We start from the raw sequence: 25,681 nt of genomic DNA on the forward strand, positions 1-25,681 counted from the left end.
CAAAAGAACTGGGTGCACCGTCTACCTCTGGCACTGTTGAGTATGAGAACTGTTCCAAATGTAAAAGGGTTAACTCCTTTTGAAATTCTGTTTGGGAGGGCATATTATACACCTCAGTGGAAACCTCTCATGCCTGCAGACTAGGAGGCTGACAGTTCACTTGCAGAGTATATGAGGCAATTTTTGAATAACAAACTTTTGCAGTTAAATTCTGTTTCAGATAAAGAACAAACCAGACCATCGGAAACATCAATAGCCCCAGGCATGTGCGTCTGGGTGAAGGTCATGAAGAAAAAGAACTGGAGTTCTCCGAAGTGAGAAGGACCATACCAGGTGCTACTGTCGACACGCACTACAGTCAAGATCGCAGAGCGAGCATCTTGGATTCATCTGACACACTGTAAATTGGTTAAGAACTTTGAACTGGACAAAAACCTTGCTACTGTTGTACAACGAGAACAAAATAACCAGGTATAGAGTAAACAGAGATGCAGAACAACCTCAGAAAATTTGCATGATTATTCTGATAGCTATACTGATAACATTGATCTTTTTGCAGTGGCCTTTCCTTTTCCCAGCCACACGAGTTGAACTGAACAAACGTGATGCATTACTCATAGACTGGCATCCAAACTTTAACACTTACCAAGCAATTAAATATGTGTATGCTGAGACTTTTAATGTTTCAAACTGCTGGATTTGCACAGCCATACCAACAGCATACGGGGGATTATTAATGACTGCTGTCCCCCTAGGGGTCAATGAGACCTGGGAAAACTTGATCTTTGATACTACACCTGTGAAATCACAAGACAAAATAGCATTGTACCTACCTGTTACACAAAAAGGGATTGTATGTTTTTACAAAAATTACACTATTCAGGTGAGCTGGAGCAATTGCAATGTGACTGTTTCTTATAAATGTTATATTAAAGCCAGTAAGACTAAAACTATTTGTGATACAAACTATGGTGCATATTTTGAAAAGATGCATAGAAGTGTTAACGAAATACAGCATAATCCTGTTCTTTTAAAGCAGCTTTCTAGTATTGATAAGAAAATGTTTCATGCAGGGCAAGCTTATATCAATACTAAAGTAGAGAATTGTTATTTTGTTTATGGGAAAAAAAACATATAAATGGCTACCTGAGAATTGGCCCGGCAGTTGTTTTTTGGGTTACATGGTTCCGGCCATACAACACACTGCAGCTTTGCCTCAGGGAAAAATTCGAAACATCAGAGAGATCAGCAGTAAACCTAGAAGTCCAATTAAGAGACCCAAGAATCCAGTGGGATGAATCGAAGCAGGGTGGAGAAACCATAACTCCGTAAAAAACTAAGATAAACTAACACACATGGACTTGAGTGACACCATTATATCATGGGCAGGCATAGCCCCTGCATATGGTGCAGTGAAATCGATTTGGGAGCTGAGAAAACTGTCTAAACTTCTCGAAGTTATGAGCAATGCAGCTTTTTCTGCTCTCAAATTAGTGACTGATGAACTGAATGCTATGAGAACTGTGGTGCTTCAGAGCCGCATGGCTCTCGACTTCACCCTAGCAGCAAGAGGTGGTACGTGCGCTTTAATCAAAGAAGAATGCTGTTCATATATTCCTGACAACCAGCATGAGATAAACGACCATCTTGAGGTGATCCAGCAAGTGTCGACCATGACCAAACCAGGCCCAAACCCTCTGATGGACTTTTTCCAGAATCTGTTTGGGGGGTGGGGTTCCATCCTAATGAACATTCTGATTGCCATTTGTGTAGGATTACTCCTATTAGGAGCATGCATTTATTGTGGTATTCCCTGCTTGAAAAAGTTAATCAAAGATTTTATAGACATGTCAGTTTCTGAGACTTTGTATCAAAGTACTGAAATTGAAGATTTGTTGAAAAGTGAAACACTTTCATAAGTTTAAACTGAATGACTCTCTTAACTGCAAATCCTGAATGGAAGAGTTTAGGAGAAGAAGCAAACTGTTTATGCTTTTGAAAATAGAATTAAAAAGTATTAACAGGGGGGAAATGTCATAAAAATATGTATTAATGTGTGTGCTTAATGCTAATTAGAAACTAAATGAGTTAACATGTTTTTCATTCTATTTTATATACATTATTTTATTACAGCTTAGTTTTATATGAGACTAAAAGATGCTTTTGAAACTCCAGTGTGCTTTCTGAAACTTGCAAGATGCCCTCTGACCTAGTAACTGCTAGCACAGCAAAATTCATGTTTATGCCTTTTGAAAATGTACTTGAGAAGCAGGTGATTATCTGCTAGGTCAGGAAGCAATGAATGAACAATGCCATATTCTATAATGTAATGATTTTGAACAATTACCTCTGTTCAAAGTATGAGAACATGCACAGCTGCAGAAGGAAGAGATAAAAACAGACAAAGAACTGTTGGAGAAATGAACTGCAATCTATACTTGCTTTGTGCTCAAATTAGCCATAGTAGCTTGAATGGTAACATTGCATATATCTAACCAGTGGTAGCCAAGGCCACGTTGTTTTTCTTTGGAAGTTTCTCACAAAAATTGATAGTACAAGCAGAAATTTACAAAAACAATTACTACGAAATGATGATGTTAAAACTTGTGATTTGCTACATCAACTTGGTAGGCAATGTCTTATTAGAAAATGTATAAAAATGCTTGCATTTCCTGATTCTAGTTAGACAAACTCTGTATTAACACGTTTTTGTCTCCTTGCTGCAAGATTAAAGTGCCTTAACCTGAACCTACCGTGTATTGATAATTTTTAAAGTATATTTTTCCTTTGACAATGCTTGTCTAAGTACATCATGCATATATGTTGATTTACATAAGTGCAGAAAACTACCAAGGATTTGCAGGTTGAAGCTGATGTTTTTAGAGATGGATCTAGTACTAGGGACCCTGTTCGGTGGGGGCCCTAACTTCACTAAAACATCTCCCATAAGTAAAAAAGTAAAATCGTAACTTCTGTCTCTCACACTCACAGCACTAGAATTAGGACTTTGCAGGAGACTCCTGTAACACAACACAGCAAGCAGGCAAGCCCCTGAAACCTCAGTGTTAGAACACTCCATGTTTTAGACAGGCTTATACAAGCCCCATTAGAAAACTGTGGGAGATTAAAGTATTACATTTACAGGGACATACTAATCGTAATTAATTTGGAGCCATGAGTGCAGATCAGCCAAGCTGACTAGAGTTTTTTCAGTGAGGCGATGTATACATCTCAATACAAGAAATGTGTAATACTCAGTTACAGGCACTATCCAACTTAATATCTTTGTTATGATTCACACAATGGTTTTAATTGTTTGAAGGAAGTGCATTAAACCTCCACAACAATTTCCATGTCTCTTTTAATTTTCTTTCTTTTTTTGATTGTTTGTTTTTGTAAATCACTGAAGATTACAGACTGCCAATGTCAGTAACAGAGTTTCATAATTGTATTGTTCAGTGTCAGTGGTGTAACAGGTAGCATGCTTACTTTTGGTGCAAATGAGAGTGTGTTCTCTTTTCACATCAGGTAGCATGGTTGTTAACACACCATTTTTAATGTAATGTGGGCAGTTTATTCTTCAAGGGCAGCAGACACTGACTTTTTAGATGAAGCACTGACATGGCAAAATTGTTTGTCAGCAGGATCTTCTCCATTAGTTACAGATCTGTTTAATGTGGAATTATTGAGATGACCTTTACTTCTTAAGAGATTATGCATATTGATTGATATCATTGGATTATAATGACTGCAGTTTTGAGTGGTCTTTTGTGGTTGAAATTTCCTGAACTGGTAGTTTTATCATTACTGGTTCATACACCTTGTTTCGCTGCTTACTGGAAAATGTTAAAAAACTGCAAATTTAAAACACTCTAAAAAGTGGTGCTATATTAACTAAGGTGTGATTATATGGACTAGTGCCAGCAGAGCTGGCTGGAATTTTGTAAAGAATAATATCCTTTGAATATCAAACTGATGTGTACAAGATTCTTGTGTTACAAATGTATTAGAACTGTATGGCATTTGAATACCAAACTGACTTGTACAGGTGCTTATGTTACAACTGTATTAGAATCGTATGTATATATGTTAGCAAAGGACCCTGGAAGAGCAGAAGTTAACCAGCTGGCTTACTTTAAAAAAATAAGTGAAATGTAAATGAGCTGTTAAACCATTAAAGCAGTAACCCACTGTAATGATTAGGACTAGAGACAGTAGATCTGGAAGAATCCTGTGTTCATTAGCTCAGTAAAAAGAGGGGAAGCCCCAGGCACTGCAATAAACATTTAGATGTATATTGTAGCCATCTATGCTAAATTCCTGTCTCAGCTTCAAAGGGAGATATTGTGAGAAACTAGTCAGGTGACCAGATGAAGCCATTCTGCCAGCCATCTGGGAAATTATGTTTTAGATATTACAGTGGGAAATCTCTCATTATTGAGTATTCTGTCTTGGGCCTGACAACAAGAAGGAAAGTTCACCACATCATCTGCCTTGCTCTATTAACTGAGTAGGGAATAGTAATTTTCCTAGATTCATTCAGAAAAATATAGTGAAGCTTAGTTTAGATATTGTTTTTCTCTACTTGTCTGAGTTTGTCCAGCAGTGTTATTTTCAATATTTCCTGTGATTTGAACTCTGTGATTTACTGTAAATATATAGTCCGTATTTTCATGTTCTTTTATTATTTATCATTAAATATATTTAAAACTTTTATTGTGGCTGATCCTTTTGGAAAGTATTTAACCTTTGAGAGTGCTTATAGTTGTCTGGTGACACTGTGTGGGCCATTCCAGAAGGCCTAACTCTCTTGGTCAACTCATACCATTTGTATTAGTATTAATATTATACAGTATAATTGGACACCCTTTGTTAAGGGCCTTAGAGTAGCTGATTGTGGAGTGTCTGTAGGTAGTTATAACTACCTTATACTCTAGGCAGAAGGGGGCACAGCAGATAAATCTGTGCTAGTCTGTCCAACGTGTGCATGTGTGTGTGTGTGTGTGTGTGTGTGTGTGTGTGTGTGTGTGTGTGTGTGTGTGTGTGTGTGTGTGTGTGTGTGTGCATGTGTGTGTCAGCTACTTGGAGCAGGGAGATGAAGCAATGGGTTCACAGAGAGGGTGCTGGAGGACTTGGCTTGGACATTCGGATGAGGCCCTAACCCTACAGCTGTATCAGTGGGGAGTCTTACTGGGGACCTGGAGGGAGACAGACATAGTGAAATCCAGACCCTCATACTTTGTTTATTCCCTGTGTGCTCTTAAGGGATATTATGCTTGATCCGGAGAGGTCTGCATCTGGAAATACAGAGTGTATCAATTTGTATTCCAAATGAACATCCCTCTCCATTGTCAGTTGTGAGGATTCAGGCTCCTTGATTACTGGCCCAGAGATGGGTAGTTACCCAAGGAATATAGTTTAATACAATCAGGAAGGCAAATTAAAGAACACATGCATTTATGCATAGTCCTAAAAATATGTTCGGGGATCCATGGTTTGAAAACAACCAAAAGGTATGCTTAATCTGCAACTGGCCAGATGCATTTTATATGATTGTGAGTTTCAATGAATGTGAGTTTCAAGGGGAGATAACTTTACAGTTGCTCATACTATGTTTTTTTTTTTTTTATCTGAGAAAGCATTGTTTTTCTTTGCAGGTGGTTATCAGTGTTTGTGCTATACAATCTGAAATAAAAGTTTTAAATTAAATCCAAATATCTGGTATGCTTGTAGAAGTAAAGGAGAAAAATAGTATGTACACCGACAGGTTTTAACAGTGTTTATGATAACTTCAGAATGATTGCCAAGTAATAGGATACTAGAATGGTGATGGAGGGGTCATCCATTACTGTGCCTAGGGCTACATTTGATTATCATCTGGCTCTGGATGTCGTCAATAGGTTTTGGTCATCTAGGAGTCCCTGATGTGGGGTTATATGCTAGGAAAGTGATGGAATGGTAGATCGCTCATGCAAGAAGCAAACCAAGGCCAGTATGGTTCTGGGTATAGCTGGATGTCATGCATGAGGTGATCTCATGGTTAAGTGTTGAAAACCCCATCATGGTTTGCGACCCTGGGGAATTAAAAACAAATAGTCTTTCAGGCAAACGAATTCACGAACCACAAACTTTAATATTAAGCGCTTTTCGTCATTCACATTGGAATAACTTCTTCAGATAAGTCTCACAAGACAAGTCACTCTATATATACATACGTAAAAATCTTGTTCAATCAAACAATTAACTTAATTACAAAATTGTTAAATTAGTTGATAGAGAATTCTGTTAAAAATAGTGTATACTATACAAGAAATCCTACAGCCCACCTAACACATGTTTTCAAGATACATAAAATATGTCCCCATACAGATATAAACTATATGACATATCAATACAATTGTGCCAAAAGAAAATAAAAAGTGTATATATTTAAAAAACATTTTAAATGTAAAAACAAAAAGTAAGACCAGTAACAGCAGTATTAATGTTACATTTAAACCACCTACAGTATCATACTAGAGAAATAACCAAGTATCATGAAATAGTGGCCAAGAATATAAATAATAACAATAATAACAACAATTTTTCACATCTATCTGTTCAAGCTTCTAAGTTTTAAGAGGCATGTGATGTTGCAATGCTCATTTAACCCTGGTTCTAGAAAAGCATTGGTCCTGAATTGCCAGGAAAGTTCACGTTCTTCTAATATTAGGTTGTAAGGACCTCTTCTGCTGTCTAATTGAACTTGGTCTAACCCTATAAACTTAAACTGGTGATTCGGGAAAGATGCACTATGTTTTGCCAAAGCATTTTCGGTTTTCAGTTTAGATATGGCATTGACATGTTTGTAAATTCTGTCAGGAAGGCGTCTTTCCATCTTAGTTAATTGTTTGATTGAACAAGATTTTTACATATGTATATATAGAGTGACTTGTCTTGTGAGACTTATCTGAAGAAGTTATTCCAATGTGAATGATGAAAAGCGCTTTATATTAAAGTTTGTGGTTCGTGAATTCGTTTACCTGAAAGACTATTTGTTTTTGTTCCTTGGAGTTTACTTTTATCGTTGGTCTGTTGTTTACCCTGGGGAATTAGACAATTGGTGGTTTGTACTAAATGCCAAAACTGTGAAATATAGACTCAGGGTTATGTCAGACAGATTGTGGTTTAATAATAGAGTTAAAATAAATGAGAGAACACTGTTCCTGGCTTCTTGGATTAACAGTGATATCATTTATGCGGCAGATATATATGGGAAGGAGTTTTAAGTTCTCTACCAGTCTGGATCACTGCGCTGATGGCAATACCTTCAATTTTCCTCATTAACAAGCAAGTATATCATGAAGCCTAAGACCTTGCATGGGAAATCACAGGAAAATAAAGTGGGCCAGGCATACGCAAGGAGATAAATTTCATGGGTCAGATGATTAGGCAACATATGCTAGCTATACCAGGGGCAGGTCTAGGTAGATAATAGAGGCATTAGCAGTATGTGGATTAAATGGAACCATAAGGAATTGGTAGAGGTCTGATAGGATGAAACTGAGCAATGGAGTTTATCAGCACATTTAAACCCCCTGGCCTATGTAAACTTTTTTTAAACTGTTTCATGATGGAGCAACATTTGTCACTAAGATTTTGGCAGAGAGGTTGGAAGCAAAGTGCCAAATATTGGAGATGTCAGAAGCTGAGGCAGACTATTTTCATATGGCTTGGGAGTGTTAGGAGGTAAAGCCAGTCTGGAAAACAAGCAATATATCAATATGTAGCACCCAGACTAGGGAAGCTAATACTGGACCTTTCAGATAACACCTACTGGTTACTAAGAAGGGCTAGTAATAAGGTCGGAATTCCAATGAGAATGGCTCAATCCATTTGCTGTGTTGTGGCTGCTGCTCTGAGTTTTATATTTACATTTTAGAACAGTTCTGTAACTGGCAGGAGCATGGGGTTAGTCCATTTCATTCATAAGCAGATAGCATATGATTGAGGAAGAAATTGTAATAAAAAAATTCACAGGTTTTGGTCCATCTTTTTATATTGCTGCTACATCCGGATGTTCGATTGTTATGATGGCATAGTTATTGTAAATGTAGTTTTGTAATGGAATTTTGTTATAGTTTTATCTAAAAAAGGATTTTCATTAAATACAAATAAATAAATGCAGAACATTGTGTAATGTTTTGGTTTCTTCTTTTTCACTGATTCAGTGGTATTTTTAACATGTGGTAAGACAACCAGTTATGTAGTCTGTAAATTATTTTTTTTCTGTTCTTTTCTTTTTTTTTTTTTACTCGCCAACCATATAACTCTGTTTTACACATACATATATTGATTTCAAGAAGAAATCCATTATAGCACTGTTTTAGTTTTTTTTTTTTTTTTGTGGTACCAGAAACACATACCTGGTCTGCTAATTGTACAGCACATTCAAGTGTGACTGAGCTGAAGTTAGCAGTTGTGCACATCATTGCAGCTTGCTTATGACCATATGAATGCATTTGCACAATACAACAGGATACACATCTAAACAACAGTGCAATTTATAGAGTTCAGCATGGTTGAGCCCTATTTGAATAAGATTCTTCTAAATAAATCCCAAGGTTTGCCATTCGGCTTTAGTCTGCGATTCGTAACTAATCTAAGCCACACTGTCTGTCAACAGTACAGAGAAATTAGTTAAAAGTAATTAGTATGTCTAGAAAAAAATATTAATTAGTAGGGAGGTACAGTGGGCTGTGTCATTTATTGAGATCTGCTGTTCATAAATATTATTTTACTGGTAAAATGTCAGTTAATATTTTGTTACATGCCTATGAAGGACACAATTGGAAATATGTAAGGTGCCATTTTAATGCTTATGCATGTGTATAAGAATTTTATGTAAAGAAGTTTATGTTAACATTTACAGCCAATGTGTTGATAAAGGGTAAACGGCAACAAATAAGTGATTAGCTGTACAACATTAACTTAATCAGTGCCACTTCTTAACATGAATTAGTTATAACTATGCATTTAACATCTGCAGTACAGGCTGAAATGACAGACAGAGCTAAACTATTACTTTAGTTAATAAACTTCTGTAATTATTTTTAAGGGTGTCAAGTGATGGTGAATGGCCCAGCTGTGGGCCAATACTTGTTAGCATGTTGTAAAATGCTGCAACAACAGGGAAAAAGACAAAGGAGAAATAACTTTTTAGTCTAGGGTGTCAAGTGTTGGAGTGTTATGGTTTAGTCAAGGAACAGTATTTGCTTGCAAGTTAAAAAATGCTGCAACAACCAGGGAATGAGACTTTACTCTGGAGGACAACCACTTCTCCACATTCTTATGGATGCTCTGAGGATGTATGGGGAGAGTCTATTGGGTAAAGGAGACAAAAACAGGAAGAGAAAGCTAAGGCAGAGAATCAAGTAAAATCTGACATCAATGCTGAAAGAGAAAGGAACCATACTTTGCCATAGTGTAGGAAAAGAGCAAATGACTTGTTGGGATCTGCAAAGACAAAAGCTAGGCAGAATACTATTACCTTCAGCAGCACTGCTGGTAGACCTACCACACTCCAATTTTTAACTCTAGATGAGCAATACTTTCACTCTATAAGGTGTGATGCCTTTGATCAGACAAGAATATCACCAGCATCATCCAAGCTGGTGTAGAGACAACTAGTTTCAGACAAGTGCAGTGTGGAAGGTTATTGTATAGCTTACTTAAATGTGTTATGCTGACATCTACCAGTCATGAAACTTGAGTATATATGACCCATACATTTTTTATCACTAGATGGCCCATCCACATCATGGGTAGCAGAAGGGGTACAGCATGCGCATGGTAAGTGTAAACATCATCTCTTTCAGGATAAATTGTTTCACATGTCATGGGACAGGTCTACTTGATATGTTCAAAATTTCAAAATGCTGACATTCATATGGCCGAGACCATATGATCGAGATTTTGAAATGTCGAACATGTATAGCGGAGATCCCTATACAGGGCGGTACCAGGTGATTTCACTTTTCTGTACTGTAGTGCGATCTCAGAGTAGGAATATTTAAGTAGCAGGGGGGTGTGAGGTGCAGTGGGTCCTGCCCACCTGCTAAATACAGTTAGTGAAAAGTTTTTTGTGTGTTTTACGTTATGTAGGAGATGTTCAACATTTCAAAATGTCAATCCTATGGTCTCGGCCATACGAAAGTTGGCATTTTGGAATATCGAACATCTGAAGTAGATCCCATGGGACTCATTAACTGTATCCTCAATTATTTCTTTGCAGCATCAGCACAAGGAACAACCACTTTTTGTGCTTCAGAACAACAGGCTGATATTGATAGTAGAATGGCTGTCGATGATGATGCCAAATTCATGAAGCAGCTTGAAGACAGTGGCAAACAGTCACAAAGTATACTAGCAGGACCACCCGCTCCATAATGGGTGGATGATTCCATAGGCAGTGACACAGGCTCACAGACTCAACTCACTGAGAAAATGGCACTACAGCCTGGGGAGGGTGGGACACCATGTAGTCCAACACTAGTTTCTTTTAAACAGTCTGAACACCTTGATGAATACAATACTGTTTCAGAGATAACAGTGCCCACTGTAACACCAGTTCAAAGTGCTATCAGGAAAAGGCATATTTCACAGTTAGGTCCTGAGGCATGCAAGGGCTCACCACCCAAAAACAGATGTGGCTTGACATAGCTCAGGCCGGGCTACTGTCATTGATAGTCAGGTAGAGATGGTTAAAGTATTACATGGCATACATGAGGAACTTCACCAGTGCATAAAAATGGTGGAGGCCTGGGAAAATGTCATGATGATCTTTATACACAGTATGGTGGCACACACAGCATCCTTGTCCATTCCCTGTGCACACAATTAAAGATGTATAAGACTCTCACTGGAAACACAGATGGATGTGGATGGGGGACTATCTGCACATATGGTGGGTGAATAGACTGTACCCCAAGTTTATCCAAAGAAAGTGCTGCCCTGATTATGGGTGATGCAACCCAAACAAATGCAGGCCTCATCAGCCAACCATAGCATGTGCTAGAAACTCTAGGTCAAGGTTTAGATCATGATGTACTGTCAGATCAATGTCTAGAGGTTCTCCTGTATCCACTAGATCACTCCAGAACAGCAACAGAGCTTCAAGCCTGAATGTCAGAACTTGGTTGCAATCCATTGGGCAATTACTCACAGTCCCATTAGGGCATACATGTCAACTGTCCAGATTTTCACTGAATGACCAGACTTTTGTCTCATATTTTGGTCTGTTCCTCATGAAATCTGTGACTTTCTAGAAAATTACTGAGGCTTGAAGTCATTAAATAATGAAAAATATTTGAGTTTCAGACTTCATAACCTTCAAAAATGCATACAAACACAAATCCTCATATTCTAGCAACTGTCTAAGCAATATTTAAATATCTGTCCCTATTTTTGGGCCTTAGTCCCCCACTCCATTATTTTTGGCTCTGTCCAGATTTCTTGTGGTAAAATGTTGAAAGGTATGATCTCAGGGGACATTGTGTCTGATACATTAGATAAGTAAGTCATGTTACTGAATTCAACCAAGTGAAGGCAGTACACACCCAGCAGTCAGTTTTCTTACAGGGATCTCCATGTACACTCTTTACTATGTCTGGAAAGCAGTGGTGATTTAATGTTAAATAAATAATACATTTAAACAATAACTAATCAACTAACCAACTAACTAACTAACTGACTAAAATGTCTGTACAGTTTTTAGTCTTTGTGTACAGTTTAATGTGCCATACATTAGTAAGGTCAGTACAAGTGGAAGCCTAACAATAGCAGAATGCCTGTGTTATTATAGCTTTCTTTGTAATCCTGCCACTAAAATTTGCACTATCACCTAACCGTTAGCACTGTACAAATGTTGACTATTATATATAACTTTCTTGCACATCTGATATGTGTTGAGAAACATTACAACTTTTTGGTAGAGTGTCAAATGACCATGTGCCACACAACATAGCCACATGTAGACATGGAGGAGATCTTAAAAGAAAGGTTAAAATCAAGCAGGTATTCACACAGTAGTCACTTTCCAGGGCAATGTTGTCACTGTTATAGGTAAAAAACACAATAAAGGGGCAAAAACACAAGCAAAAAGTAAAGTACAAGTTTCCTTTCTCATATCAGTGAACTCGTTTTGTTATGCAATACTCTATGAAGAGGAAAATGGCACCTAACATGTTGCACTTCACCATCTTTGGAAATGCCATCCAGCCATAGCTCCACACATACAAACAGCACTACTGCCCTACCACAAGTAACTCTACAAATTACTTCTGAACAAAGTCATATGAGCAACATATCAAAAGGTGTGCTTAATTTAAAATCTTCAACATTCATTATGCCTTTTGCATTAAACATACAACACCTGACAGTTAAGCATGACAGTGGAACTATGCTGCCACTTACCATTATACAGTATATAATAAAGCATTCAAATAATGTTCTAGAAAAATGACATTTAAATAGAAGGAAGTAAAGATCTGCTTGATGTGCAGATGTACTGATGCACATTAACCATGCACCACATGGCATGGCCCACAAGGAACACTGCATGCATCAAGTATCATGCATGTGAATTTTGGGTACTTTTCCGTTAATGGGGCAGTAGTCGTGGCATGAAATATACACAGAACAGTAATGTAAAAGTTAACGTGATTACATGCTAACATTGTCAATACATCTTCCTATTTTTCATAGGTTCATAGGTTCATAGGTTCATACTAGGCTATCTGCCCAAGGGCATTTATAAGCCTAGCCCATAGTTATGTGGCTTTCGCCACCCCTTTAGTTTGAATAAAAACTATGCCTATCATTTTGCTGTGCCTCTGTCAAGCAGTGACACTGAAGTAATCCCTGGGGTATATCTGCGATCTCCCATCCATTGGTCAAGATTCCTCTTGAACAAGGCCAGAGAGGTGCTCTGCCTCACATGTACCGGGATTTTGTTCCACAGCATAGGGAGTCTCTGGGTGATGAATCTGTCCCTCCAGCACATTCTATTTATAACCGTGTCAAGGTTTAAGTCTCCCACCCTTGTGGTTCTGAGGGATCTAGATTTTTGAGGTGAAGCATATTCATCAAATCTGGGTTTGACATGGCCTTATATGTCAGGCACAGGTCACCTCTGAGCAAGCGGTATGAGACTGAATAGAGCTGGAGTTCTTTCAGTCGGGCAGCATAAGACATATTTTTGAGACCCTTTATCCTTTTGGTGAGGAACTTTTGGGGCCTTTCAAGCTGCAGCAGGTGTCTGGTCAGATACATTCCGAACGGGGCATTGTACTCAATCATAGGTCTAATGAGTGATGAGTACAGGGGGACGATGACCTCCCTTGATCTAGATGTGAATCCCTTCATGATCAGGTGGGCGATATAGAAGGTTTTCCTAACTACTTTAGCAACATAAGTGTCAAATGAAAGGCTACTGTCAACCTGGGTCCCCAGATCCCTGATGACATTTTCTGTGCTCAGTGAATTGCCACCTATATGGTAGCTAGGGGTAACCTTGTTTTTCCCGAAGGGTATGACTATGCATTTTTTGGCGTTTAACTTCAGGCCATGGCTCTGGCACCAGTTATCCATTTCTGTGAGGCCCTTCTGGAGGATATCTGTGTCAGATGTGTTTTCGACTATGGCTACCAGTTTGCAGTCATCTGCAAACTTTGTCAGCCATAACCCTCCTGTGTTTGCTTGTACTTCAGAAAAGTAGATGCCAAACAAGAGTGGATCCAGGACTGAGCCCTGCGGGACACCACTTGTGACAGGCTTTGAGTCTGACATAGCTCCAGCAACTCTGACCCTGTGGGTTCTGTCACTTAGCCAGTTTGCAACCCATCTTGTGATGTATGGGTTTACATTCAAGCTGATGAGTTTTTCGATGATACCTGAGTGGGGTATTGTGTCAAAGGCCTTTGCCAGGTCGAGGTAGGCTGTATGGACTGCCTTTCCCTCATCAATGGCCTTGGTGACTGTCTCGAAAAAGTCAACCAAGTTTAAGAGCAAAGTCCTTTCTCCCCATGTTCACTTCAGTTTTTCAACAGATGTTCCCATTTCTCCAAGGTGTTTTACTCTTTGTTTGTGTGCTTAGGTTGACAGATATGACTCACAGCATTCCACATGTTAACACAGTAAACCTTAAAAATCAGCAGGTGGTCGAAAAGTGGAGCAATTCCTTATTTGTTCTCAATTTAATGTCTGTGATTTATGCTATTTTTAGAAAGTAACACAGAAGCTTAAGAACTCATTGCTCCTTATTGTTTTCTGCTTTTAAGTTGTTCTTTGTACTGGCACTATTACTGTCTGTGTAAGTGGCTGTGACTTGTCACAGAATGACTGACACTCCAAGAACAAAGCCGAAATGAAAACCGCAAAACAACAGGAAGATAAGCAAGACTGACTTTGCCTGAAACATGAGTAGTACTCTGACAACAAACTCCAAATAAAATCCCGAGCTGAACAAGGCAGTAAGCAGTAGTGAAGTGTCAAAATCGGTAAGACTCTGTGAAGGAAGAGGAAAGTAAAACCTGAAAATAATCAACACCAATGACTTCAGGTGAAATGCACATTCTGGCTGCTGCCCCCTTAACATTTTTTTCTCATCTTGATTTACTCTTCTCAGCAGATGTTCCTATTTGTCAAACTTCTTTGTCCCCATTGTAAGCATGTGCACATTGACAGATACATGTGAGAAAATCAATAATACTGCAGGATGAAGACAAAAGTGGAAAACAGTAAGGAGCAATGACTTCACATCAACCGCACATTTTGACTGCTGCCCTGTTAATGACAAAGTATTCATGCCCCAACTGCTGCCCTGTTAATGGAAAAGTACTGAATTTTGTTGTGTCACTTACGCTAAGTGACTGTCATAGCCCATAGTGGTGGTCTAGATGCAGCCTCTTTGCCTGCACATCTGCACACCATGCACAAGCTTGCCACTTAGGGAGGTTATGTTACTGCAGCTGGCTAGCCACCATCACTCTTGTCATTTAAGTTAGAAAAGATACGGGCACTACACTGCCATCACTGGGCAGTTGTAAACCAGACCGACAAAGTATCATGTTGTGCAGAATGCAACATGAAGTAAACATCCTGCATGCTGTAGTTTGGTCATACTAAAGTGCACTGCCAGACTCTTACAGGCCAACCAAACATGATTTCAGCAGGAAAAATGCTCACTCAATGATAATCTGTGTCAGGAACAGAGAGGTGTTGAAGCTCTCTTCAGCAGATCTCCCAGAATTATGGACTGGTGTCATTAGCAAGTGTTCAATCACCTGCAAAACAAAGAAGGGAGGGGTTACATAAAAAGAAAAGGGGATTTACTATTAAGCAATGCATTTTCCAAAATATACCTGTACAGCAGAATAGGAAAGGTTTGCCCTTACAACAAGGTCACATATGGAATCCTACAATACAGGAAGAGGTGTCATAGTGAGCTTGTGTGCCAGACATGGGAATCATGGACACTGCCAGGCTGCTGGGCTGACACAATAGTGATGCACCCCCATGTATCACATACTGCCTGGCAGCTGATGGAATGGCAGCCCTTCCTATTCCAATACCACTCCTTCACAATCCATGGACTAGATGCGGCCCTAATGATGATATGGGTGTAATTTCTTATAACAAACCCCTCCGAAATGCATGCCATTCCATAGAAAGTAGTCATGATCCTGGCTTGTTTCTTAGACAACAATGGCAGATAAATATGCTGATAAACATGAACCAAGAATATGTTGAGGAATACTGAAGTATCTTTGAAGTAGAAGTCTGTGACATACCCACTGTGTCCCCAATTTATATCTGGATTTCCCCCTTTGCAAAGATAGTGAAGGCTATACATATCCTGATATCCACAAGTATGGGAGGACCATGTATCCCCACCATTTTCGTATGTGAGCCAAACATACTCATTAAAGCCTGCATTATATCCCTGTCCATAATTAATCTATCCAAAAGTACTGTCTGTCAACAGTACTGGGAAATTAATTAAAAGTAATTAGTATGTCTGGAAAAAAAACATTAATTAGTAGGAAGGTACAGTGGGCTGTGTCATTTATTGAGATCTGCTGTTCATAAATATTATTTTACTGGTAAAATGTCAGTTAATATTTTGTTACATGCCTATGAAGGACACGACTGGAAATATGTAACTCGCCATTTTAATGCTTATGCATGTGTATAAGAATTTTATGTAAAGTATTTTATATTAACATTTACAGCCAATGTGTTGATAAATGGTAAACGGCAACAAATAAGTGATTAGATGTACAACATTAACTTAATCAGTGCCACTCCTTAACATGAATTAGTTATAACTATGTATTTAACATCTGCAGTACAGGCTGAAATGACAGACAGAGTTAAACTATTACTTTAGTTAATAAACTTCTGTAATTATTTTTAAGGGTGGCAAGTATTGGCAAATGGCCCAGCTGTGGGCCAATATTTGTTAGCATGTTGTAAAATGCTGCAACAACAGGGAAAAAGACAAAGGAGAAATAACTTTTTAGTCTAGGGTTTCAAGTGTTGGAGTATTATGGTTTAGTCAAGGAACAATATTTGCTTTCAAATTAAAAAATGCTGCAACAACCAGGGAATGAGACACCACAGAGATAACTTTACTCTGGAGGACAACCACTTCTCCACATTCTTATGGATGCTCTGAGGATGTATGGGGAGAGTCTATTGGGTAAAGGAGACAAAAACAGGAAGAGAAAGCTAAGGCAGAGAATCAAGTAAAATCTGACATCAATGCTGAAAGAGAAAGGAACCATACTTTGCCATAGTGTAGGAAAAGAGCAAATGACCTGTTGGGATCTGCAAAGACAAAAGCTAGACAGAATACAATTACCTTCAGCAGCACTGCTAGTAGACCTACTACACTCCAATTTTTAACTCTAGATGAGCAATATTTTCACTCTATAAGGTGTGATGCCTTTGATCAGACAAGAATATCACCAGCATCATCCAAGCTGGTGTAGAGACAACTAGTTCCAGACAAGTGCAGTATGGAAGGTTATTGTATAGCTTACTTAAATGTGTTATGCTGACATCTACCAGTCATGAAACTTGAGTATATATGACCCATACATTTTTTATCACTAGATGGCCCATCCACATCATGGGTAGCAGAAGGGGTACAGCATGCGCATGGTAAGTGTAAACATCATCTCTTTCAGGATAAATTGTTTCACATGTCATGGGACAGGTCTACTTGATATGTTCAAAATTTCAAAATGCTGACATTCATATGGCCGAGACCATATGATCGACATTTTGAAATGTTGAACATGTATAGCGGAGATCCCTATACAGGGCGGTACTGGGTGATTTCACTTTTCTGTACTGTAGTGCAATCTCAGAGTAGGAATATTTAAGTAGTAGGGGGGTGTGAGGTGCAGTGGGTCCTGCCCACCTGCTAAATACAGTTAGTGAAAATTTTTTTGTGTGTTTTACGTTATGTAGGAGATGTTCAACATTTCAAAATGTCAATCCTATGGTCTCGGCCATACGAAAGTTGGCGTTTTGGAATATCGAACATCTGAAGTAGATCCCACAGGACTCATTAACTGTATCCTCAATTATTTCTTTGCAGCATCAGCACAAGGAACAACCACTTTTTGTGCTTCAGAACATCAGGCTGATATTGATAGTAGAATGGCTGTCAATGATGATGCCAAATTCATGAAGCAGCTTGAAGACAGTGGCACACAGTCACAAAGTATACTAGCAGGACCACCCACTCCATAATGGGTGGATGATTCCATAGGCAGTGACACAGGCTCACAGACTCAACTCACTGAGAAAATGACATTACAGCCTGGGGAGGGTGGGACACCATGTAGTCCAACACTAGTTTCTTTTAAACAGTCTGAACACCTTGATGAATAGAATACTGTTTCAGAGATAACAGTGCCCACTGTAACACCAGTTCAAAGTGCTATCAGGAAAAGGCATATTTCACAGTTAGGTCCTGAGGCATGGAAGGGCTCACCACCCAAAAACAGATGTGGTTTGACATAGCTCAGGCCGGGCTACTGTCACTGACAGTCAGGTAGAGATGGTTAAAGTATTACATGTAATACATGAGAAACTTCACCAGTGCATAAAAATGGTGGAGGCCTTGGAAAATCTCATGATGATCTTTATACACAGTATGGTGGCACACACAGCATCCTTGTCCATTCCCTGTGCACACTATTAAAGACTTATAAGACTCTCACCGGAAACACAGATGGATGTGGATGGGGGACTATCTGCACATATGGTGGGTGAATTGACTGTACCCCAGGTGTATCCAAAGAAAGTGCTGCCCTGATTATGGGTGATGCAACCCAACCAAATGCAGGCCTCATTAGCCAACCATAGCATGTGCTAGAAACTCTAGGTCAAGGTTTAGATCATGATGTACTGCCAGATCAATGTCTAGAGGTTCTCCTGTATCCACTAGATCACTCCAGAACAGCAACTGTGCTTCCAGCCTAAATGTCAGAACTTGGTCGCAATCCATTGGGTAATTACTCACAGTCCCATTAAGGCATACCTGTCAACGGTCCAGATTTTCACTGAATGACCAGACTTTTGTCTCATATTTTGGTCTGTTCCTCATGAAATCTGGTATTTTTCTAGAAAATCACTGAGGCTTGAAGTCATTAAATAATGAAAAACATTTGAGTTTCAGACTTCATAACCTTCAAAAAATGCATGCAAACACAAACCCTAATATTCTAGCAACTGTCTAAGTTTATAAGAGCAATATTTAAAAAAACTGTCCCTATTTTTTGGCCTTAGTCCCCCACTCCATTATGTTTGGCACTGCCCAGATTTCTTGTGGTAAGATGTTGAAAGGTATGCACTCAGGGGACATTGTGTCTGATACATTAGATAAGTAAGTCATGTTACTGAATTCAACCAAGTGAAGGCAGTACACACCCAGCAGTCAGTTTTTTTTACAGGGATCTCCATGTACACTCTTTACTATGTCTGGAAAGCAGTGATGATTCAATGTTAAATAAATATTACATTTAAACAATAACTAATTAACTAACCAACTAACTAACTAACTGACTAAAATGTCTGTACAGTTTTTAGTCTTTGTGTACAGTTTAATGTGCCATACATTAGTAAGGTCAGTACAAGTGGAAACCTAACAATAGCAGAATGCATGTGCTATTATAGCTTTCTTTGTAATCCTGCCACTAAAATTTGCACTGCTATCACCTAACCCTTAGCACTGTACAAATGTTGACTATTATATATAACTTTCTGGCACATCTGATATGTGTTGAGAAACATTACAACTTTTTGGTACAGTGTCAAATGACCATGTGCCACACAACATAGCCAGGTGTAGACATGGAGAAGATCTTAAAAGAAAGGTTAAAATCAAGCAGGTATTCACACAGTAGTCACTTTCCAGGGCAATGTTGTCACTGTTATAGCTAAAAAACACAATAAAGGGGCAAAAACACAAGCAAAAAGTAAAGTAGAAGTTTCCTTTCTCATATCAGTGAACTCGTTTTATTATGCAATACTCTATGAAGAGGAAAATGGCACCTAACATGTTGCACTTCACCATCTTTGGAAATGCCATTCAGCCATAGCTCCACTCACAGAAACAGCACTACTGCCCTACCACAAGTAACTCTACAAATTACTTCTGAACAAATTCATATGAGCAACATAGCAAAAGGTGTGCTTAATTTAAAATCTTCAACATTCATTATGCCTTTTGCATTAAACATACAACTAACACCTGACAGTTAAGCATGACAGTGGAACTATGCTGCCACTTACCATTATACAGTATATAATAAAGTATTCAAATAATGTTCTAGAAAAATGACATTTAAATAGAAGGAAGTAAAGACCTGCCTGATGTGCAGATGTACTGATGCACATTAACCATGCACCACATGGCATGGCCCACAAGGAACACTGCATGCATCAAGTATCATACATGTGAATTTTCGGTACTTTTCCATTAACGGGGCAGCAATCGTGGCATGAAATATACAAAGAACAGTAATGTGAAAGTTAACGTGATTACATGCTAACATTGTCAATACATCTTCCTATTTTTCAAAGTCCTTTCTCCCCATGTTCACTTCAGTTTTTCAACAGATGTTCCCATTTCTCCAAGGTGTTTTACTCTTTGTTTGTGTGTTTAGGTTGACAGATATGACTCACAGCATTCCACATGTTAACACAGTAAACCTTAAAAATCAGCAGGTGGTCGAAAAAAGTGGAGCAATTCCTTATTTGTTCTCAGTTTAATGTCTGTAATTTATGCTATTTTTAGAAAGTAACACAGAAGCTTAAGAACTCATTGCTCCTTATTGTTTTCTGCTTTTAAGTTGTTCTTTGTACTGGCACTATTACTGTCTGTGTAAGTGGCTGTGACTTGTCACAGAATGACTGACACTCCAAGAACAAAGCCGAAATGAAAACCGCAAAACAACAGGAAGATAAGCAAGACTGACTTTGCCTGAAACATGAGTAGTACTCTGACAACAAACTCCAAATAAAATCCCGAGCTGAACAAGGCAGAAAAGCAGTAGTGAAGTGTCAAAATCGGTAAGACTCTGTGAAGGAAGAGGAAAGTAAAACCTGGAAATAATCAACACCAATGACTTCAGGTGAAATGCACATTCTGGCTGCTGCCCCCTTAACATTTTTTTCTCATCTTGATTTACTCTTCTCAGCAGATGTTCCTATTTGTCAAACTTCTTTGTCCCCATTGTAAGCATGTGCACATTGACAGATACATGTGAGAAAATCAATAATACTGCAGGATGAAGACAAAAGTGGAAAACAGTAAGGAGCAATGACTTCACATCAACCGCACATTTTGACTGCTGCCCTGTTAATGACAAAGTATTCATGCCCCAACTGCTGCCCTGTTAATGGAAAAGTACTGAATTTTGTTGTGTCACTTACGCTAAGTGACTGTCATAGCCCATAGTGGTGGTCTAGATGCAGCCTCTTTGCCTGCACATCTGCACACCATGCACAAGCTTGCCACTTAGGGAGTTATGTTACTGCAGCTGGCTAGCCACCATCACTCTTGTCATTTAAGTTAGAAAAGATACCGGGCACTACACTGCCATCACTGGGCAGTTGTAAACCAGACCGACAAAGTATCATGTTGTGCAGAATGCAACATGAAGTAAACATCCTGCATGCTGTAGTTTGGTCATACTAAAGTGCACTGCCAGACTCTTACAGGCCAACCAAACATGATTTCAGCAGGAAAAATGCTCACTCAATGATAATCTGTGTCAGGAACAGAGAGGTGTTGAAGCTCTCTTCAGCAGATCTCCCAGAATTATGGACTGGTGTCATTAGCAAGTGTTCAATCACCTGCAAAACAAAGAAGGGAGGGGTTACATAAAAAGAAAAGGGGATTTACTATTAAGCAATGCATTTTCCAAAATATACCTGTACAGCAGAATAGGAAAGGTTTGCCCTTACAACAAGGTCACATATGGAATCCTACAATACAGGAAGAGGTGTCATAGTGAGCTTGTGTGCCAGACATGGGAATCATGGACACTGCCAGGCTGCTGGGCTGACACAATAGTGATGCACCCCCATGTATCACATACTACCTGGCAGCTGATGGAATGGCAGCCCTTCCTATTCCAATACCACTCCTTCACAATCCATGGACTAGATGCGGCCCTAATGATGATATGGGTGTAATTTCTCATAACAAACCCCTCCGAAAAGCATGCCATTCCATAGAAGGTAGTCATGATCCTGGCTTGTTTCTTAGACAACAATGGCAGATAAATATGCTGATAAACATGAACCAAGAATATGTTGAGGAATACTGAAGTATCTTTGAGGTAGATTTCTGTGACATACCCACTGTGTCCCCAATTTATATCTGGATTTCCCCCTTTGCAAAGATAGCGAGGGCTATACATATCCTGATATCCACAAGTATGGGAGGACCATGTATCCCCACCATTTTCTTATGTGAGCCAAACATACTCATTAAAGCCTGCATTATATCCCTGTCCATAATTAATCTATCCAAAAGTACTGTCTGTCAACAGTACTGGGAAATTAATTAAAAGTAATTAGTATGTCTAGAAAAAAAACATTAATTAGTAGGAAGGTTCAGTGGGCTGTGTCATTTATTGAGATCTGCTGTTCATAAATATTATTTTACTGGTAAAATGTCAGTTAATATTTTGTTACATGCCTATGAAGGACACGATTGGAAATATGTAACTCGCCATTTTAATGCTTATGCATGTGTATAAGAATTTTATGTAAAGTATTTTATATTAACATTTACAGCCAATGTGTTGATAAAGGGTAAACAGCAAGAAATAAGTGATTAGATGTACAACATTAACTTAATCAGTGCCACTCCTTAACATGAATTAGTTATAACTATGTATTTAACATCTGCAGTACAGGTTGAAATGACAGACAGAGTTAAACTATTACTTTAGTTAATAAGCTTCTGTAATTATTTTTAAGGGTGGCAAGTGTTGGCAAATGGCCCAGCTGTGGGCCAATATTTGTTAGCATGTTATAAAATGCTGCAACAACAGGCAAAAAGACAAAGGAGAAATAACTTTTTAGTCTAGGGTTTCAAGTGTTGGAGTGTTATGGTTTAGTCAAGGAACAATATTTGCTTTCAAATTAAAAAATGCTGCAACAACCAGGGAATGAGACAGCACAGAGATAACTTTACTCTGGAGGACAACCACTTCTCCACATTCTTATGGATGCTCTGAGGATGTATGGGGAGAGTCTATTGGGTAAAGGAGACAAAAGCAGGAAGAGAAAGCTAAGGCAGAGAATCAAGTAAAATCTGACATCAATGCTGAAAGAGAAAGGAACCATACTTTGCCATAGTGTAGGAAAAGAGCAAATGACTTGTTGGGATCTGCAAAGACAAAAGCTAGACAGAATACAATTACCTTCAGCAGCACTGCTGGTAGACCTACTACACTCCAATTTTTAATTCTAGATGAGCAATACTTTCACTCTATAAGGTGTGATGCCTTTGATCAGACAAGAATATCACCAGCATCATCCAAGCTGGTGTAGAGACAACTAGTTTCAGACAAGTGCAGTGTGGAAGGTTATTGTATAGCTTACTTAAATGTGTTATGCTGACATCTACCAGTCATGAAACTTGAGTATATATGACCCATACATTTTTTATCACTAGATGGCCCATCCACATCATGGGTAGCAGAAGGGGTACAGCATGCACATGGTAAGTGTAAATATCATCTCTTTCAGGATAAATTGTTTCACATGTCATGGAACAGGTCTACTTGATATGTTCAAAATTTCAAAATGCTGACATTCTTATGGCCGAGACCATATGATCGACATTTTGAAATGTCGAACATGTATAGTGGAGATCCCTATACAGGGCGGTACCGGGTGATTTCACTTTTCTGTACTGTAGTGCGATCTCAGAGTAGGAATATTTAAGTAGCAGGGGGGTGTGAGGTGCAGTGGGTCCTGCCCACCTGCTAAATACAGTTAGTGAAAAGTTTTTTGTGTGTTTTATGTTATGTAGGAGATGTTCAACATTTCAAAATGTCAATCCTATGGTCTCGGCCATACGAAAGTTGGCGTTTTGGAATATCGAACATCTGAAGTAGATCCCACGGGACTCATTAACTGTATCCTCAATTATTTCTTTGCAGCATCAGCACAAGGAACAACCACTTTCTGTGCTTCAGAACATCAGGCTGATATTGATAGTAGAATGGCTGTCGATGATGATGCCAAATTCGTGAAGCAGCTTGAAGACAGTGGCACACAGTCACAAAGTATACTAGCAGGACCACCCGCTCCATAATGGGTGGATGATTCCATAGGCAGTGACACAGGCTCACAGACTCAACTCACTGAGAAAATGACATTACAGCCTGGGGAGGGTGGGACACCATGTAGTCCAACACTAGTTTCTTTTAAACAGTCTGAACACCTTGATGAATAGAATACTGTTTCAGAGATAACAGTGCCCACTGTAACACCAGTTCAAAGTGCTATCAGGAAAAGGCATATTTCACAGTTAGGTCCTGAGGCATGCAAGGGCTCACCACCCAAAGACAGATGTGGCTTGACATAGCTCAGGCCAGGCTACTGTCATTGATAGTCAGGTAGAGATGGTTAAAGTATTACGTGGCATATATGAGGAACTTCACCAGTGCATAAAAATGGTGGAGGCCTGGGAAAATGTCATGATGATCTTTATACACAGTATGGTGGCACACACAGCATCCTTGTCCATTCCCTGTGCACACAATTAAAGACGTATAAGACTCTCACTGGAAACACAGCTGGATGTGGATGGGGGACTATCTGCACATATGGTGGGTGAATAGACTGTACCCCAAGTGTATCCAAAGAAAGTGCTGCCCTGATTATGGGTGATGCAACCCAAACAAATGCAGGCCTCATCAGCCATCCATAGCATGTGCTAGAAACTCTAGGTCAAGGTTTAGATCATGATGTACTGTCAGATCAATGTCTAGAGGTTCTCCTGTATCCACTAGATCACTCCAGAACAACAACTGAGCTTCAAGCCTGAATGTCAAAACTTGGTTGCAATCCATTGGGCAATTACTCACAGTCCCATTAGGGCATACCTGTCAACTGTTCAGATTTTCACTGAATGACCAGACTTTTGTCTCATATTTTGGTCTGTTCCTCATGAAATCTGTGGCTTTCTAGAAAATTACTGAGGCTTGAAGTCATTAAATAATGAAAAATATTTGAGTTTCAGACTTCATAACCTTCAAAAAATGCATACAAACACAAATCCTGATATTCTAGCAACTGTCTAAGCAATATTTAAATATCTGTCCCTATTTTTGGGCCTTAGTCCCCCACTCCATTATTTTTGGCTTTGTCCAGATTTTTTGTGGTAAGATGTTGAAAGGTATGCACTCAGGGGACATTGTGTCTGATACATTGGATAAGTAAATCATGTTACTGATTTCAACCAAGTGAAGGCAGTACACACCCAGCAGTCAGTTTTCTTACAGGGATGCCCATGCACACTCTTTACTATGTCTGGAAAGCAGTGGTGATTTAATGTTAAATAAATAATACATTTAAACAATAACTAATCAACTAACCAACTAACTAACTAACTGACTAAAATGTCTGTACAGTTTTTAGTCTTTATGTACAGTTTAATGTGCCATACATTAGTAAGGTCAGTACAAGTGGAAGCCTAACAATAGCAGAATGCATGTGTTATTATAGCTTTCTTTCTAATCCTGCCACTAAAATTTGCACTGCTATCACCTAACCCTTAGCACTGTACAAATGTTGACTATTATATATAACTTTCTGGCACATCTGATATGTGTTGAGAAACATTACAACTTTTTGGTAGAGTGTCAAATGACCATGTGCCACACAACATAGCCATGTGTAGACATGGAGGAGATCTTAAAGGAAAGGTTAAAATCAAGCAGGTATTCACACAGTAGTCACTTTCCAGGGCAATGTTGTCACTGTTATAGCTAAAAAACACAATAAAGGGGCAAAAACACAAGCAAAAAGTAAAGTAGAAGTTTCCTTTCTCATATCAGTGAACTTGTTTTGTTATGCAATACTCTATGAAGGGGAAAAT

This window comes from Protopterus annectens, chromosome 1.part2 (genome assembly GCF_019279795.1).
Source record: "Protopterus annectens isolate FY-2018-M chromosome 1.part2, PAN1.0, whole genome shotgun sequence".
Classification (NCBI taxonomy): Eukaryota; Metazoa; Chordata; order Ceratodontiformes; family Protopteridae; genus Protopterus; species Protopterus annectens.